The sequence below is a fragment of the Pleurodeles waltl genome, chromosome 2_2, assembly GCF_031143425.1.
Source record: "Pleurodeles waltl isolate 20211129_DDA chromosome 2_2, aPleWal1.hap1.20221129, whole genome shotgun sequence".
NCBI lineage: Eukaryota > Metazoa > Chordata > Amphibia > Caudata > Salamandridae > Pleurodeles > Pleurodeles waltl.
In genome coordinates this window covers 529,641,437-529,654,429 of record NC_090439.1, presented here as the reverse complement: position 1 = coordinate 529,654,429, position 12,993 = coordinate 529,641,437, and the positions used below count along the sequence as shown (strand labels likewise).

Genomic DNA, 12,993 nt, shown 5'->3' with positions numbered 1-12,993 from the left:
CTGATTTGGCGAAGAAGCACCCTTTAATGCCTTTGTGGGCTAATGTAAATACTGTATATTTTCATGCATGATGGTGCCCAAACCAAATCTGGGAACGGGCACCACCACCATTTTTTGTTGTTGTTTTTTTGGGGGGTTTTTATGTGTGAGAGGCTGAAGGGAGTACTTTGGCCTTTCAGAAATACGTACCAAAAAAAAAAAAAAAAACTATGCTTACTGTGGTCTATATAAAGTGACCCAAGGAAAATGTTATAGTTTTTAGCTTCCCCTGCACACCATTTATGATGTGCTTGCGGAATCTCTTGGGAAGGGGAAAAGAAAATCTGCTTCCTACTGGTTGGCACCTCTTCCTCGCCTCTGGCCTCCTCCTTGCTCCTGGGCATCAGTCTTCTTGTAATTCCCGTGGCCAGTGTCCTTCCACTGCCACATGCTCCTTCAGTTTAATTTTTTTTAGGCTTTTCAGCACCACCCTCAAATGTTGTTCTCTTTGCTCCACTCACCTCTCCTGTATTTTCCATCCTCTTCCTGCATTTTAGTTTTTTTGCAGATTTATTTAGCACTACCTGGGCCCGAAGGTATTGGAGCACTTTACATGAGCACCAGCTACATTACACAAGGACACATTCATTTTTGGTTATTAAGAACAGGGAGGTTAAGTGATTTGCCAAGAATCACAGGATGTTGAGCCGATGCTAAGACGCAAACCAGTTCCCCAGTCAGCAGCTCTGGTGGTTATGCCACATCCTCCCCCGGAGGAGGGGGGTTGCTTGCTACCCCTAGGGCTGATTTAAGGAACACTGCACAGAGGCATAGGTTGCTGTGCAACATGTCTTAAAATGAATAAAAATAAAGTGTGATTAAGTGGTCAATGCTGGCCGTGCCATAGTGCTTTGTTTTTATTACTTTAAGCCGTATTGCACAGCAGCTTGTGCTCCTGTGCAACATCTTTGAAAACAAATTGCCAACAGCAATATGTCTCGCATATCGGATTTGCGATTGCTTATTTTAAACATTTCCAAGATGGAGCTTTTGATCTTCAGGTTGCATATGCAGTAATCCAGTGTAGTGGTCTTATGGCTGCGTGTGTGACTTGAGTGTAAAAGAGAGAGTCTCACATATATTTTAATATGGTTTTGATTACAAATGCCTTATTTAAATGTTTATTAATGGACACTGCAATCACCCCTTGACAAAACAAATAGGCATGGCTTTTTATATATTGACTGTAACCTACACTAAAAAAAACTTAGAAATTCAATGAGTAAATCAATGGTTAAACTGATGTTATAGTTAGGTGATAATGCCAGTTGCAACACTAAATGTTAAACAAACAAAAAAATTGAAATTCACCAGATAATAGAAGTAACAATAACTTGTGTCCTCCCCATACCATACTTACACCCTCAGATAGCACCTCACTGTCCTCTACAAAGACTGCATCAATAACATCACTGATGACATCTCAAATGATGTTTGACAACACTGTGCCTGGAGGGGGCATAAGTCATAGTTACTTCAGTTAACTATAACTGGTGGATTAGAGCTACAGAGAATTTGGATAATTTGTTGTAATAACAAAATGTGGGTTTGGTTGGTTCTCTACTAAAAAATAAAAAAATCACAACACTAACAAAAATAACAAACTTTTACAAAGTATAAATAAATTAAACAAATGTACAAAGTAATATGTGAAATAATACCTACCTATACGGCATTATTTTTATACAGCTGGTTATAACCATAATGAAGGGAACATATGGGTTTAATCCCATACTTTAAACTAAAAAAATTATATATAGCAGAGGGTTTACACTTCATTACAAAAAGAGTACTAAATGAAATTATACTGGGTTTTCACTGCACTAAAATATCAACAACAAAAATATTTAATACAAATAAAATGACAAGCTTAAGAAAAAATGACTTAAATATAAAAAATGTATAGGTACTAACTAGACTGAAACCATTGTATTCCAAAAGATAATATCTGCAAATAATGGCATACACCATGTTTCTACAGAAAGCCTAATTTACATATTTTCATCACCAGTTTACCTCTTATATATTCCTTCTAAACAAACGTCTAAGAATGAGAATGACGGCAGATCTTTATATTTTTTTTTAACTGCACAGGCATAGAGAAATGAATTAAAGGAAACACCAGAGCTGATGTCTGGAGTGGGAGAGTTAACATTATGTAAAGACATACACTCTGTCACCAAAATGTAGAATGGCAAATCACACTAGCACATTACACATTTATTTTAAAGGATGTATGAGAAAATAACATATACAAATGCTACAAACATAAATCAATACAAAAATATGTTATTATTTCAAAACACAAACTAATCTATTAAGACAAATATTTCTGGTAGTAATACTTTAAATGGTTGCACAATGCCACCTCACAAAACGGCTTGCTACAAAAAGCCAGGTATGATGTTACTTCTCTGAAATAAACATAGATAGTACTTGAGATTAATAATTTGCTTGCCAAGGGCTATTGGATGGTAGTTGTACGATTCCAGCTTTTAGGGAATAATTTGATTGTAATGAATGAGGTGTGTCGTCTTCAAGAGAAATAGCAACTGGCAGGGACTATTTGGTGTATGCAGAAGACACCTTGTAATTAAGGTTTTCCACTAAAAACAATGGATATGCATGAATTATTGCATTCCCTTTTAATTTAGTATGATTCTGATCTGGATTGCTAAAATGTCTCATTAAGCGTAGGACAATATTAAACATGTTCTTTATTTCAATTAATTAAATGTAGGACCTCTCTGTGGGCCGCACTCCGTAAACTGTAAGTACAGATAAAACCTAAGTCAATTTAAAAAAGACCGTGACTGATTGAGGCAGGGGAACTAATAGTTACCTTGACACCTCTTCCTAACCTTGTATAGACAGACACCAGCGAGTAAGTGACAATCCCCTGGCCTAATAAGATTTTAATACACATTATCCTCACTGCACTAAACCACTTATGAACTACAGTTGTCACAAACTCAAAATAAGCATACCTTGCACCAACAGTGTGCTGGTGAAGGAGGCCAATATGGTGAAGCATGTCACACAGTGAGAGTGAAAGGTGTCATTTTTAGGTCGAGCGCAGAAGCGCTTTGACCTCGTTGTAAGTCTTGTGGGCTTTTAGCCACACCCACTGCACGCCCATCACGTTCACTCATTTGTAGGCTTGCCTTTCAAAAATCCTTTATCATTGGTAAATGATTTAAGTTTGTCCCTCCTTGGGCAGGTTTTGTTACTGCCTTGCAGACTGACCCTGTTACAGGGATAACTGCATACTTGCTGATACGTTTGACTTAGAGCAAATGTTTTTGTTTTTGAGTTTCTCCTTCGCTGTTCTCATGGCAGAAATGTCACTTCAAATAGACTTGCTTATGTCAGATGTTATACTTTTCATTTATGTTAAGTGGTAAGAAAAGTCAATTTAGGAATTTACAACGCTAATAGCTCTAACTCGAGCAAACATGAGACCCATTGCATTGCAAATGCTTGTTATATTTTCCCTTCCACTTTGCCTTGTGATTTCTTTCTCAGTCTGCCACTTTGACACACCTCTTCATTCAGCATACATTCATATTCCCACTTAACCTTGCATAAAGAAATCATACACACAAAAAAAGACTCCTCTGGAATCACACATCATTGACATCTACTTATACTATTAACATAGACTTAGAACAGTTAGCCCGTCCTTTTGGCTTTACCAGCGCTTCTTTGTTTAGTCAGTAGGAGAATTTTGTTTTGCATCATGTTATATGATCAATGATGCATGCATGTTTAGAAAAGGCGAAATAAAAAAAAAAAAAGCACCCTGCAATATGGGTGTCAAATCTGTGTAATTTGTGTGGGTAAAAATAACTTCCATATAACAAATGTTATATTTAACGATGAAAGTGGATAATATTTTCCTAATTATAAGATTCTGCTGCCAATGTGGCAATGTTAAATCCATGACAATACAGTTTGTGTCCTGATGAAGGCTACTAAATTGCACTGTTTGGCCAAAACTCAGTGTAGACCAAAGAGGATGACCCAAAATTAAATATTTACACCCAGACCTAGTAAATAAATAAGGTTGACAAGCAGTTTTATGCCTCTGCAGTATGAATGATTGTAGAAATATTAAAATGTAGGGGAGTGTTTAAATGTGTGATTAATATTTTAAATGGTGTATAGGGTTGTACTATCAAAAACATTGTGGAAAATAAATGCTTAGAATGATTTATTAGATTGATTCTTTCTTAGGAATTTTATAAATATTTGTATAGATTTATGTCCACATTGTCTTTATGTTGTTTTTGTTGGACATCCCTAATAAAAATGAGTGTGGACTGTCATTATAAACTCCAATTGGAAGTTTCATGAGATGATTGACTTAACCCTTTCCCCGCCATGGACGTAGTGGTTACGTCTGGTGGCGTGGCGCTGAGCCACCACAGACGTAACCATTACGTCCTGGTATAGGCCCTCTGGGAAGCGCTGGTGACCCCTCTGAGGGCCTCCCCTCCCACCCCCCCAGGGCAGGAAGGGGAATCACTTCCTCTTCCACCCCCGAACCACCCACCCCCCAGTGACGTCTGATATCAGTACCCCAACGCGCGCTGACCTCCTCCGAGGTCAACTCCTGTTGCGTTGGACCCAAGGAGAAACTGATTAGTTTCTCCTCAGTACAGGTAGCATGGGAGGCAGAGAAGCATGAAAGGGGAAGGAAAGACTTTTCCTTCCCTTTTCATGTCTCTCTATGCATAGCGATCGTGCTGCAGAAAGCCACTAGACACCAAGGATTTTTTTGTTTTTTGAATCAATTACATGAGGGGAGCGGCCCCTTGGGCAAGGGCTGCTCCCCAATGAGGGGAATTTTATTTAAGCCCATTTCTGCTCCCCCCACTGGGGGCAGATCGGCCTATATTAATCAGGCCGATCTGCCCCCAGGGGGGCAGAAGCCATTAGGCACCAAGGATGTTTTAGTTTTTTTTTATATATTGATGAGGGGAGCGACCCCTTAGGCAAGCGTCGCTCCCAGGGGGGTACTTTTTTTTATTACACCTTGTTAGAGGACGGTTCTGACCATCAGGTCTGCCCTGACTTTTCGATTTTTGACCACCTGGTTTTTGACTTTTTACTGTGAGGGAGCCTCCTATGAGGTGACTCACGCACAGTAAACACATGGTGAAATGGACTGCGCAGGTCTACTGACGGTGCCGCTGTGCTACGGAAAGGCTGCTGTGGCGCGGCAAGGGCAGGAGGCCCCGGGCAGGTTACATCTGTGTGCATGGATGTGCACCCATGTGGGGGCTGTGGGAGGAGGATTCCTGGTGTGCGCAACCCAAGAACCGCGCTTGGGTAATCCTGGTGCAGGAGAAACTATGCAGAGTGGGTGGTGACCTGGAGTAGGTCTCATGAGAGGGGTGTATACATGTGAGGGAGAGTCAGTGTGCTTACTGTCTTTTCACTGTAGAGACACTCAGTTCAATGCCAATGTCAGTGTGCTTAAGGTATTTACATTGTAGGGATACACCATTAAATGTCAATGGGAAAGGAGGGCCTAGGGTGCAACTCCAGTTCTCTGGGGTCCACCAAGACCAGAGTCACACCAAAGTACACTGTAACCTGTAAGAAAAGAATGATGCAGTAGGTTAAAAGAGAATAGACTTATGGGTCATCCATGGATGTCATCTTTCTCTGACTCTGCTCAGGATTAGGGCCAATTACTGCTCTGTCCAGTTGCTTGATCAGAGCCTTGCATCAATCAGCCAGTTGTCATTCCGTGCCAGGAGCAGGCTGGAGAGGCCCTGCGAGGAATGTCAGGAAGGAGGGGCTAGACTTTCAGAGCACATGTGGCAACTAACTCCTGGAGGATGCCATTTTGAGCTATCCCAGAAGTCAGTGCAAGAAGGAGGGGACAGGGGCAAGGAAGTGATGTGGCACATCTGGATAGGCCAGAGGTGCAGACCTGCTGGACACTTCCGCCCCCTCTTAAAAGGTCCTGCACAGGGGAGAGCTCTCTCTCTTGGCTGTGCTTCACTGCTGGACACTGGGACTGCAGACGGGCGTCATGGATAACTGAAAGGAAGAACCTCCTGACTGCCCTTGGGGCAGGGACTCTGCCCCGAAGGATTCCAGGCCAGCGAGGCGAATGCCAGGGCCAGGCAAGCTGGCCCTCTTACCCCCCCCCCGAGGACTAGTTGGGAGAAGGACTGGGCTGGCGCAAGGGGAGCGCCCTACCCAGAAGGAAAAGAGGAAACCCAGAGGAAAGGTTGGCGCAGGGAGTCAGTGGGACTGGCTGCCTATGATCTGGGACCCTTTGAGGCCAGGAGGCCTAAGGAGAGTGCTCCTGGTGGCAAGGGCTTGTCACCAGGAGCGAAACGAAACAAGAATAATAAAAATCGGCCCTTGGGGGCCCGAGATATCACAGGAAAAATGATGGCAACCTTTGGAAAAGCAGCTACGAAGCGCATGGAGCTCCGCAGTTGCCCGAGACTGTGCCGCCAGGGCCCAGGGGCTGCCCCAAGAGGAAGAGGAGCAAGGGGAGTGCCGTCGCACTCCCCCTCTCAGAAGAGGAAGGGGCCCCGGACCCCATCTCGGGGCCCCGTGAAGCCTGGCCTATTTTTATCTGATGGGGGGGAGCCGTCACGCACTCCTCCCCCCCCCCCCCCGCCGCAGTGGGAAGGGACCCCGGGGCCCCCTGCGGCAAAGAGGAGGACCTTGGGGAGCGCGCCAAGACGAGGAGGGGCCCCGGACCCCATCCCGGGGCCCCAAAGCTGCCGGGAAGAAGGGGGGAGTGCCGCTGCACTCCCCGAATGGCCCGTCTGGCCGCGAGCCTTCCCGCGTCTGCTCGCTGGAGCGGGCAGACCTCACAGAGCAGGCCGGCTCCCGCGGCAGCACCCGGAGGTGCTAGCTGTGCGGGGAGCCAGCGGGGGCGGCCAGGGGTGGGCTCCCTGGGCCGCCCTCCAACGAGGGAGAGCATGTATGGTGAGGGGGTGTCCGGGTGGGACCGGGCACCCCCTGGAGGAAAAGTAAACTATGACTGCACAGCGGCTCTCCCCAGCACAGCGGGAGAGCCGCTCATTCCCTATGCGGCTGCCCCCAGCATGCTTTGCGGGGCAGGGGCCGCAGTTTGGACACCCAAATCAGCGTGTGGTGGTCCCAGGGAGATGGGGCCACCACCAAGTGCATGAACATAGACAGGAGGAGCTGCAGGAGCAGCGCAGCCTCCCCCCAACATTGTTTGTTGTCCCCACCCTAGGTAGGGTGGGACAAATGAAGGATAACCCCCCAAGGGTTCGACTGGTGTTTGGAGTACAAGCTTATGTGAACTTTTGTTCCAGCTTCTGGTATGGTGCCCACTAGAGGTGTAGGCTGGTATTACCCAATGTATTGAACTGTTACTCTCTGGTCAATTAGGAGTAATCTAAAAGTAATCCTAATGATTATATTGCTTGAATATGGTCCTGTATGTTCTCTGATTATGCTACTTTGAATAATGACACTGATAGTCATCTCTTGGCAAGATGGAAGTATTTAATTGCAAATGTTGGTGTGGGGATTGTTTTGCCATGTGGATTGTTGTATTATATACTCCCTTGAGGAGACATGAGAGATTACACAATGTTTTCCCAGAGTGATTCCATCACTTTGTATATATTTGTAGATTGTTGCATAGTATTGAGTAGTGTATGTGAATAATAAATGTACTTTTACTTTATCAAAAGAAAAAGCACAGACTGGACAATCATTTATTGAGAGTCATGCTTGTGTGCTCGTGAATGGGGATTACTAGCCCACACCACCTCCCTTGAGTAAGCCTTAGACTGCTCTGCAACGCTACCTTATGAGAGTGAAGCGCTACAATGGGGTGTTTGGTTCCCAGAGGCGGTCGTGTGTGGACTTGTTACTTGTGCAGGCCACACAACTAATGACCCACCTTCCAACACACATTTCTGCATCCCCTGGGGGCAGAGGGGCCTATCAGTAGCCACTAGACACCAGGGATTTTTATTTTTATTTATATTGATAAGGGGGGCGACCCATTACGCAAGGGTCGCTCCCCAGGTGGCAATTTCTTTTTATTAGGCCTTTTCTGGCCCCCCGGGGCCAGATCGAGATATATTAATTAGGCTGATCTGCCCCTGGAGGGGGGGGGGGCAGAAGCCATTAGGCACCAGGGATTGGTTTGTGTATGTTTTGTTTTGGGGGGGCAGGCCCTTGGGCAGACCTACTGTTGGCCATATATGCCCCCCTGGGGGGCAGATCGGCCTATTTTTGGAATGTGCATCTGCCCCCAAGGGGGGGCTGAAAGCCCACCAGAGACTTTTTTTTTTCTTCAAAATAAGAGGGCCCAAAACAATGGGGCCAAAGTTGTTCTGCCCACAAGTGGAAAGATGGGGTAGTTACCCCTGATCGACACCCGGGGGGGGCAGAAAGTCTACTAGATGCCAGGGATTTTTTTTAAAAAAGTTGTGGTGGTACCTACCAACCAGTATGGGCATGGTTATGCCCCCACCCCATCTGAAAAGGGGGTAACAGTCTTTCAGCTCTCCCCCCGCTCACTAAAACATCTTATCCCACAGCAAGCAACAGAACATTGATTATTTTGGGTTTTGGGTTTACATTTAGGCCACAAGAGCTTGGCTAACTCTCAAAATCGTCCCACTTGGAATGGTGGGGGCTGCACTTTTTGGACTTTGTGATGCTGCCATGTAGAAAAATCCACAAGACCTAGACACATCTGAAAACAAAACATCTAGGTGAGTCCAGGGTGGTGTGCTTCACATGCACCCGCACCATTTTCTTACCCACAATGCCTTGCAAACCTCCAACTTTGCTGGAAATCAAACATTTTCTACATTTTTGTGATGGAACCTTCCGAAATCTGCAGGAATCCACAAAATTCCTATCACCCAGTATTGTTTCATCTATGGCGATAAAAATTCTGCCCCACTTGCCAGCATAAAAATGTTTTTTTTTCAAACTGCCCTTTTGGACCTGCTTTGGTTCCCCCTCAATTTTGAAATATATTTGGCTCTTCCCTGTCACAGGCACTTGGCCCACCTACACAAGTGAGGTATAATTTTTATTTGGGAGACTGAGGGGAACGTTGGGTGGTAGGAAATTTGTTCCGGTCAGTGATCCCACACAGAAATGTGTTTTTTTTGTTTAGCTACATTTGAGGTTTGCTGAGGATTCTGGGTAAGAAAACTTTGGGGATCCACGCATGTCACACCTCCCTGGATTCCCTCAGTGTCTAGTTTCCAGAAATATTTGGGTTTGGTAGGTTTCCCTATATGGCTGCTGAGCCCAGGACCAAAAACGCAGGTCCCTCCCCACCCCAAAAACGGGTAGTTTAGTATTTGATAATTTTGATGTGTCCACAGTGTTTTTGGGGCATTTTCTTTTGCGGGCACTATGCCTACCCACACAAGCGAGGTACCATTTTTATCGGGATACTTGGGGGAACGCTGGGTGGAAGGAAATTTGTGGCTCCTCTCTGATTCCAGAACTTTCTGTCACTGAAATGTGAGGAAAAAGTGTTTTTGGGCCAAATTGTGAGGTTTGCAAAGGATTCTGGGTAACAGAACCTGGTGAGAGCCCCACAAGTCACCCCATCTTGGATTACCCTAGGTGTCTAGTTTTTAAAAATGACCAGGTTTGGTAGGTTTCCCTAGGTGTCGGCTGAACTTGAGGCCAAATTACATAGTTAGGCACTTTCCAAAAAACACGTCAGATTTCAATGTAAAAATGTGGTGTGTCCATGTTGCGCTTCCTGTCGCGAGCATTAGGCCTACCTACGCAAGTAAGGTACCATTTTTATCAGGAGACTTGGGGGAACACAGAATAGCAAAACAAGTGTTATTGCCCCTTGTCTTTCTCTACATTTTTTCCTTCCAAATGTAAGACAGTGTGTAAAACAGATATCCATTTGAGAAATGACCTGTAATTCACATGCTACTCTGGGCACCCCGGAATTCATATATGTGCAAATAACCATTGCTTCTCAGCACATTATCTTGTGCGCATTTTGGAAACACAAAGGTTTTCTTGATACTTATATTTCACTCTTTATATTTCAGCAAATGAATTGCTGTATACCTGGTATAGAATGAAAACCCATTGCAAGGTGCAGCTCATTTATTGGCTCTTGGTACCTAGGGTTCTTGATGAACCTACAAGCCCTACATATACCTGCAACCAGAAGAGTCGAGCAGACGTAACGGTATATTGCTTTCAAAAATCTCACATTGCAGGAAAAAGTTACATAGTAAAACGTTGAGAAAAATTGCTGGGTTTTTTTCACCTCCATTTCAATATTTTTTTATTTCAGCTGTTATTTTCTGTAGGAAAACCTTGTAGGATCTACACAAATTACCCCTTGCTGAATTCAGAATGCTGAATGTTTAGCTTTCTTGGATCCAGCATTGGTTTCACACCCATTTCTGTCACTAACTGGAAGGAGGCTGAAAGCACAAAAAATATTAAAAATCGGGTGTGTCCCAGCAAAATGCCAGAATTGTGTTGGAAAATTGGGTTTTCTGATTCAAGTCTGCCTGTTCCTGAAATCTGGGAAGCTGGTGATTTTAGCACCATAAACTCTTTGATGCCATTTTCAGGGGAAAAAACACAAGCCTTCTTCTACAGCCCTTTTTTCCTGTTTGAAAAAAAACAAAATGTTTGCTGTATTTTGGCTAATTTCTTAGTCTCCTTCAGGGGAACCAGCAAAGTCTGGGTACCTCTAGAATCCCTAGGATGTTGGAAAAAAGGGATGCAAATTTGGCTTGGGTAGCTTATGTGGGCAGAAGGCTATGAGGGCCTAAGTGGGAACTGCCCCAAATAGCCAAAGAAAGGGTTGGCACCTGAGGGGGAAAAGGACTGGCAGCGAAGGGGTTAATGTAAATTGACTGCTGAGTAAACATGACCAGGAGTTCAAGAAATCAGATTTTGAAAACCATCTAGAATGTGCAGAGTAAAAGTGATGCACATATTAAAAGTGCGTGCAGGTTTGTTTTCTACTGATGCATTACGTACTTGGACAAAAATGAATTTAATCTTGAATAAAAAACAGACCCTATTAATAAAATGATGTTCCTGTGATACTGTCCAATTGACGTGAATCAGAGCTGTTTGGAAACAAAAAATCCTATGATTTCTGTACATATAAATCTGAGGAACATTCCATTGGTGGAATTCCCCTGTATGCATCCCTGGATGGAGGAAAGTACAATGGTTGTGATGGTCTTCTGTATTTAGCACGTTCTCCTGAAATGGTTGATCTTCGATTGCCTCCTAACTTTTAATCAGGCCATAAAGCATGAATGGTCAGTGACTACATTACTCAATTAGTATTCATAATGCTAGCTTTCTTAAACATTCTATACAGCATTGGAGTTGCTATTTTATAAATGACCATATCTTAAAATAATTTGAGTAAAGTACCATGGCACGTTGTGCTTAAATTGATCATTGACTGCTTAACATGCTGCATTACCTACCCTTGCTCTATAATCCCGACAGCTGCTCTAAGCCCGAAGATGTCTACATAACATAATGAATACAAACGTCAAACAGCCTGATGCATACCGTCATCAAATGGAAAAAGCAAGATGCTCCCAATTGGCCTGTCCGTCAGCATTAGATTCGTATTTGAAGGTATCTAGGGGCTTACATTTTTTGGCTTGTGAATAGTTTTGGGCATCCTAAAGATGGCCAAAAATATATTTCTGTCCTTATTTGAAATGTGGGGTGTCCCATTCTATATCATTCTACCTGTGAATGTCCAGGCCTGTGGGAGGGGTCATCACCACAGAATATCATGTCCCTGTCCAGGTAGGCTCAAAGAAGCATAGACATTTATTCTAATGGAGAAAATGCGTGGCATGTAGGGACAAAATTGCAGTGAATTTCCGTAAAGTGGCAGCTAATGTAGCAAATTTTCTGTGAGCACCCTGTATGTATTAAACAGTGTGTGCGCATGCTGAGATCCATTCCCGCGAATTGTACTGTTTGTTGGAAATACTCAATCGTCCTAGGATAAAAAAATAAAAAAAACTAATAATGGTACAGGCTGAATGGAGGGCACTCGTTAACAATGCATGTGACCCTCACGATGTTCCTGGTCCGGACGTTTTGTCAGAATGTCTGGTGGTCCGGCGAGTAAATCGAGCAGCACTTCCTGCTGGGATCCAATAAGCGTCTCTGCCCCGCTGAGCGGCTCCTTTTACAAGTGCCATTTCACAGCGCGCTGTTTATTATTCCTGCCTCCCTTGTTTTTGTAGATGCTCGTGGCGGCAGCAGGAGGCACGACGCCCCCTCGAGACCATTGTTTTTCTATTCAGTGGAACACATCATTCAGGTCAAAGACATTCCACAGGGGAGGGGGCTGTTTACAGCACGCGATATCTGAGCAGCGTGTTTGCACTGGAAATTCAGAGTAATTGAGGAGGGAGCGAAAACTGGGGTATGTCATGGGAGGCGCACTCCAAGAAAAATACCACACCAAGGACCGCTGGAGTTGTTAACTTCAAAGTCACTTTGTAACGAACTCATCGAAGGCCATAGCTTTCACTTGACCCTGAAGTGAAGCGACAATTTTAGTAAAGAAAAAACACACGAGTCTGTCTCGCTGTGACCCGTCTACGCAACGTGTGACGAGCCCGCTGCACTACAAGGTAAATTTCATGATGGACCAGCTTTTCAGGGACCCATCGCTACCTTTGAAAGGCGGACGATTAAGACGCGTGTATAGACTGCAGGTGATGCCAACTATAAAAACAAACTGCTACTGTGCAGCGTGACACAAGATTACAGTTTGATTCATGTTTTGCGCCAGCACTCGCATTGATGCGGAATGGATGTTTTATGTTTGACATCGGTAGTCCAGCGCATGTACCACATGGGCGCTAACGGGTGCGCAGTCTTTAACCTGTTAAAGTTTTAACAAAAATCCCCTGGAAACGTTAATCTGGTTTG

General features: G+C 44.2%; 1 protein-coding gene across 6 annotated transcripts in view; it reads left to right on the top strand.

Moving 5' to 3' along the window:
• Nucleotides 1–12,993, top strand: part of KCTD1 (potassium channel tetramerization domain containing 1) — a 322,274-nt gene that overhangs the window by 216,108 nt on the left and 93,173 nt on the right. Inside the window, exon 1 of one of the 6 annotated variants that reach the window (XM_069220057.1) lies at nt 11,653–11,673. The exons of the other annotated variants lie outside the window; for them this stretch is intronic. The gene's annotated coding sequence lies outside the window, so the exon portion shown is untranslated. Of the gene's footprint in view, nt 1–11,652; nt 11,674–12,993 lie in introns of those variants that run through there. 6 annotated transcript variants of the gene reach the window in all.